Source organism: Castanea sativa, chromosome 7 (genome assembly GCF_040712315.1).
Source record: "Castanea sativa cultivar Marrone di Chiusa Pesio chromosome 7, ASM4071231v1".
NCBI lineage: Eukaryota > Viridiplantae > Streptophyta > Magnoliopsida > Fagales > Fagaceae > Castanea > Castanea sativa.
The window spans coordinates 11175177-11181176 of NC_134019.1; the positions used below are offsets into that span (position 1 = coordinate 11175177).

General features: G+C 31.4%; 1 long non-coding RNA gene across 2 annotated transcripts; it reads right to left on the reverse strand.

The window, feature by feature from the left end:
• Positions 1 to 1886: 1886 nt before the first annotated feature.
• Positions 1887 to 4609, reverse strand: LOC142644685 (uncharacterized). Of its 2 annotated transcripts, none has more exons than XR_012845972.1 (3): positions 4190 to 4592; positions 3803 to 3888; positions 1887 to 2127 (listed from the first exon to the last, which is right to left on the reverse strand). It is a non-coding gene; the product is annotated as an uncharacterized LOC142644685 (long non-coding RNA). The 2 variants fall into 2 exon arrangements; XR_012845971.1 differs by having other exon boundaries at positions 1934 to 2127; positions 3657 to 3888; positions 4190 to 4609.
• Between the last annotated feature and the right edge of the window lie 1391 nt (positions 4610 to 6000).

Below are 6000 nucleotides of genomic sequence, written 5' to 3' on the forward strand. Positions count from 1 at the left end.
TGAAAAAATAGAGTGGATGATAGTTGTTGTGTGTAAAAAAAAAACAATTCAAAAAATCAAGAAAAATAATATTTTGATAAAATGTAGTGTAAAATAAATAATCTGAAGTTGAGTGTTTTGAAAAGTAAGTACGTAAAAAAAATATATTGGTTCTTATGCTAAAATAAACAAGAATTGTTATATGAGCCAATACAAATACTCAGTATGTTTTGTGCGAACATGTGTGTGAAGCCCACATCAGGTGTCTACAAGGTCAAATTGGAATATATAAGTAATTACGAGGAGAGCCACATGACATTAAATAGTAGATAAAAATAATGAAAATATTTTTAAATTTATAAAGAATCATGGTTATAAAACTTTATAAAAATTAATATTTTCAAACTATGTTTATTATTTTAATGTACTTGTAGTGTGTCACATGACACAGGAGAAACAATTGGGAAAATTAATTAAAAAAATAAATAAAGGAGAGGGTGTCCAGCTAAAAGGACCACAAATTATTGGATACAACTTTTATTATATAGTATATATTGTGATATTATTTAGAGATGAACTCATAATAAATAATTTTATTGTGAATATTCTGATGATATAATATACTATATAATAAATAAATATAAAATATTATTTTAATGCGATAGTTATAATAGTGGAGAAGTTGAATCCTAAACATTTTTTTGGAGACACTAAAAAGTGCTAATTGAAAATTTTTACATTTATGAAACACAAATTAAACTTTAGACAATATCCGACTGACAAAGGTAAATTTCTACATTTCTTTTTTTTATTAATTCTTAAATCAATTGGCCTCCCCAACCTTTTATTTATAACATGAATACACGATTTTATCATAATTCATCATTTTCGTAAATAAACTTCTTTTCATATTTAACTACACATGAACTTTCTTGTTCATAATGTAATAATACTGTATCACACTGCTTCAATAAAAATAAAAATTATATTTAAACCCTTCGTTGATTTTACAAAGAAATTAATCAACTTATTAAATTAACCAATTATGTAATATTTGTTTAGAATTAGCCAATTATGCACTCTCATTTGATTATTAGTTAATTACCACGAGCATGCCTTTTCCATAAGGAAAACAATAAGCAATAAAAGAAGTAACACAAACAAAAGTACAATGACAAAGTGGAAAATAGATAGAAAATATTTTCAAAGGAAAAACTACTACAAAAATAACCTACCCCAATAAAGTAATCCACTATATCAAGAAAATTTTACTATCTAGATTAAAACCTTTAATTCTAGATGAACTTACTACATAAACCTTCTACAGCTCCATAAATTTTAAACTCTTCAATCGATATATGAAAGCTTTCTAGGATGATGCAGTCGTGTTCATGATTGGAACCTTTAACTGACTCCAAAAATATCTTGAAGATGTGAACTCTTCAGCAACACTCAAATGATGATGGCTCTGTAGTTCTTTGATCTCATTAATGAGAAACAACTTGAATTAATCTCTTCTAAACTCACAGGTACGCAAGATGGAATTTAGAATTCTCTCTCTTATTGGAAAAGGGTTTTCTACTTCTCAAACCATACATATGGAAGTCGTACGTAATAGTCTTTGTGGAAATTACAATCATGAGAACTTGAACATGCATTGATTCATAGGTACTGAGGTGTTATGGTGCAGCGAGGTAAGTGAGATAAGTCATGCATAATTACATGAACATGCATTTGGTTTGGTTGATGAACATGGTGAACTTTCTTGATTGATAAACATGATGAATATGCTTGATTAATTCCCTTGATTGGTGATATTGTTTTGTGATGTCCTTGCTACCTTTAGATATATATTGCTAGAGGAATGGTAGGGTTTTATGCTACGGATGAGTATGGGACATATGCCATGTTTTTCATCAGCCAAAATATTGCCAAAAGATTTTTACATCACAAAAAATATAGAACAAGTTCAGCCATAAATATTTACATCACAAAATCAGTCAGTTTCCAGTTGCCAAAAGTAAGATCAAATTGCTTCTTCGAAACAAGTTCTAGACCACCTTCCTGTACAAACATACCAAGAGGGTCAACTTCTACACCACAATCTTGTACAAACATGCCAAAAGGGTCAACTTCTACACCACCATCCTGTACAAAATGCCAAACTTTAGGATCACCCCTTCGTAAGCATATCTATCAAGTTCTCAAGTGCTGCAATATATATGCATGGACCTAGTGTTTAGAAAAATCAACAAGTTTGGAGGAACAAAAGCATGGTAAATCCAAATATTAATTTCTTACATTTGTTCTGAGGACTGAATTTTATTCAATTTTAACAAATCACAAGAGAAGCTAACAATTGGAACAAATCACTTTCTCTACTAAACCTTGCAATTTTTCAAATTGACTCTAGTTTCAACTGAGTATAAGAGTTGGTATGGCATTAGTTTTAGCTTGTAGATGTTATGTACAGCTTAACTCTAATAGGCTTTGCAAAGAATAATCAATAAATGCATCGTTTCTACTACAAGAAATTTGGTCTTTAGCGATGGCATATAGTTGTCGCTAATGCTTTAAATATTGTCGCTAATTATATTGGCGACGAAAAATGTTGTCGCTAATTTTCGTTAAATGAAAATGGTAACAAAAAATTTTTTTAGTGACGATATTAATGTCATCGCAAATACAATGCTATTAACGACAACAAAGTCATCGCTAATAGTGACAATTATAGTCATAAATAACTTGAGATCCCAAGACAAAATGTCGTCGCTACTAGCTCATTAGTAGTGATGATTTTTTTTGTCTTTGTTATTAGATTATTATTAACGACAACATTTTTGTTGTCCCTAATATGTCATTACTAGCGAGGACGCTTGCTGTCGTCATAGATAATGATATATAAGTGACCACAAACATGTCATCACTAAAAATTTCATATTAGCTATGATATTGTTTGTCGTCACTAATGATATGATAAAATATTAGCGATGACATTGTCGTCGCTAATAATATTTTACATTTTTTTTATCTTTCTTTAAAATTTACATTCTAAATTTTACATGGGTACCCATTGGGAAATAACAAAGTACAATCCAATGCACATAAAAAAAATTTCAATCACAAATACTCATATAAGCATAACAACTATTCAATCAATAACTACTAATAAGGGAAAATAATACCCAAGTTCAATATCATATACATAATAAAAGCTCCAATCTATTTACTCAAATACTAATCAAATGATAACGAATTCCTCATGAAGATATGCAACCAAGCTGAAGCTTGTTTCAATGAACAAATCACAAAACAAGAGCCAATAAGGAACAAGACAAAAAAGAAAAAGAAAAGAAAAGTAATTGCTAAAATTCCATATCCAATTAAATTAAGACCCTTTTTACAATTAACGAATTCCTCAGTATTTCTAAACTAGTCTCCTTTTATAAAGTACTCTATAACTCAAATTAAATTAAGACCCTTTTTACAATTCATCAATCAGTTACACTCAAAACACACAAAAACTCCAAAATCATTCAAAACCCATGAAACTCTAAGACACAGAGACCCATAACTGAACCATGTAACAGTTGCTAATTTTCAAAGATACCCACAACTTGTTTACCAAAATTAAGGAATACACAGAAGGTAAAATGAAGAGAGATCACCAAAAGTACCTCAATTTAACACAACTAGGAAGATGTGAACTTTGACACTCCCCAAAGTCGAAGTGTCAGACTTTGAGTTTAGTTTCTTCTTCGATAAAAAAGAAAAAGAAAAACTTTGTTTCTTTCATAGTGTTTGGTAGACGCCTTGGACTTACAAGTTGAAAAAAAGAGTGAGATCGTGCTCTTTTCTGATCACGTTTGTGCCTTCAAGATGAACCACCACTGGTACTTTTAACATAACCTTCAAAACAAGACCCAACAGAGATTAACTCTTCAGCAAATGGCTTGGAGGCAAAATAAAAATGAGAAATAGAAATTTGGATGCGATGTTTAATTTGTAAGTGTAAGAAAATTAGGGGCAACATAGAACTAAATGGTAAGCATCCTAATTAACAAGAATATGCTAGGCTTCTTCATGGTTTTACAAGGAAATGGCATCTGATGACACCTTTAAAATTTTAGATTTATACGGAATAATTTACAATAACATTGAATTATAGAAGTAAACACAAAAGGAGGGAAAAGAAAGGGAGACTACTCACAGCCTTTGAAGACCAAGAGTCCCGAAACCGAAATGTTGGAGGGTTTTGACACTTCACCAGCCAAATTGTTCAACTCCACAACAGTAGCAGAAGCTAGTTCTTTTGCTTAAAAAGCCTCTTCAGCCAATTTTTGATTCTACACACATAACCCACTATTCTCCTTTGAAAGCTAAACATGTTCCAACTTAAGTTTCTCATTCTTAATCTCATATCCAAACAAACAAACACAATAATGAGTTCCAAAAGTGCAGGCACCTGTCAAAATGTACAATGACACATAAACAATGTGCTTTAATACCAGACAACTGTGTAGTATATTTTGCAGATGAATTTGGAAGTTTCACAGCATGAGTGGGTCAAGTAGCTAGATCTTCTAAAAGGATCACATGCTAGCCATTTGTGAATTAGATTTTGCCAGATGGATTGCCATGATGTAGAAGACAAGGTGTTATTTGCATGTTATAAAATAGGAGTTTTAAATTGGGCCAAAAAAGAGGAACTCATGATAAGGACAATCAAGTCGCTGCCATAATAGTCCGGCTTTAATAAACCACAATTCCACACATCACAAATTTTCAATCACAAATACTCATATAAGCATAACAACTACTCAATCAATAACTACTAATAAGGAAAAACAATACCCAAGTTCTATATCATATACATAATTTAAAATCAAATCTACTCTCTCAAATAATAATATAATAATGACAATTTCCTCAAGAAGATATTCAACCAAGTTTGCAATGAAAAGTATCTCACCTCAACATCATCAGTAGCCCAAGGCATGCAACATTTTAACCTAAAATAAAAAGAATAAACCAATGTAAAGGTGAACTAAAGTAGATGAGAAAAATGTGTACAAAATAATTAACATCCAAGTAAAACTTTAAAATTTTTATTTTTCAAAAATACCATAGCTGAGAAGATATGAAAGCTTTATGTATTTAACAAAACTTAGCCTGCATCAAAAATCAACTTAATCTTCATCCTCAAGATCTCCAATAGATTCATCATTGCTAGATAAATCTTTTTCTTGATCTGAGCTTGAAACATCGTCATCACTATATGTTTCTTCTTCATTGTTGGAATCTGTATCTCATTCCTCATTAGACAAGTCATCATTGATGAACATACTTTCATCAAGTTGCACATATACATCATCAACAGGTATTAAGTTCCCCAAATCTATTGCTGGCACATCATCTCTATGTAACAAAGTTAAGTCTTCATCATTTTCTTGTTGAACTGTTGCATTGACCCCAATGCATTCACTTTCTTGGTATACTACATCACCATTATCTTCTTTATTTTCTTCATGCACATTCTCTGTGCCTATGGGAATATCATACATGTTTCTATGCGTCATATATTGCACCACATGCCAACTATTGCCCAATTTGGTATCATATAAGTAAAAAACTTGTGAAGCTTGGCATGCTAGGATAAATGGGTCAAAATGATACCATGTACGAGATGTATTCACACTTGTAAAATGCTCATCCCTTTGCATTCCTGTTCCATCTCTAGTGTCCCACCAATCAAACTCAAATAAATACACAGGATTATTGCCCAAGTAGGTTAGCTCCAAAACATTCCTCAACTCACCATAATAGTCAGTTTTTGTTCCACCATCTTCACTCGAAACAAAGACTCCGCTATTTTGAGTACGACAAGTATGTTCACGGTCTTTTGTGTGGAACCTAACACCATTCACAATGCAACCTTGATAAACAGCAACTAGAGCATCAGATCTGCATGCAAAACTATATAATTCTTTTGACACATTTGTCGCATTACTCCCACATATA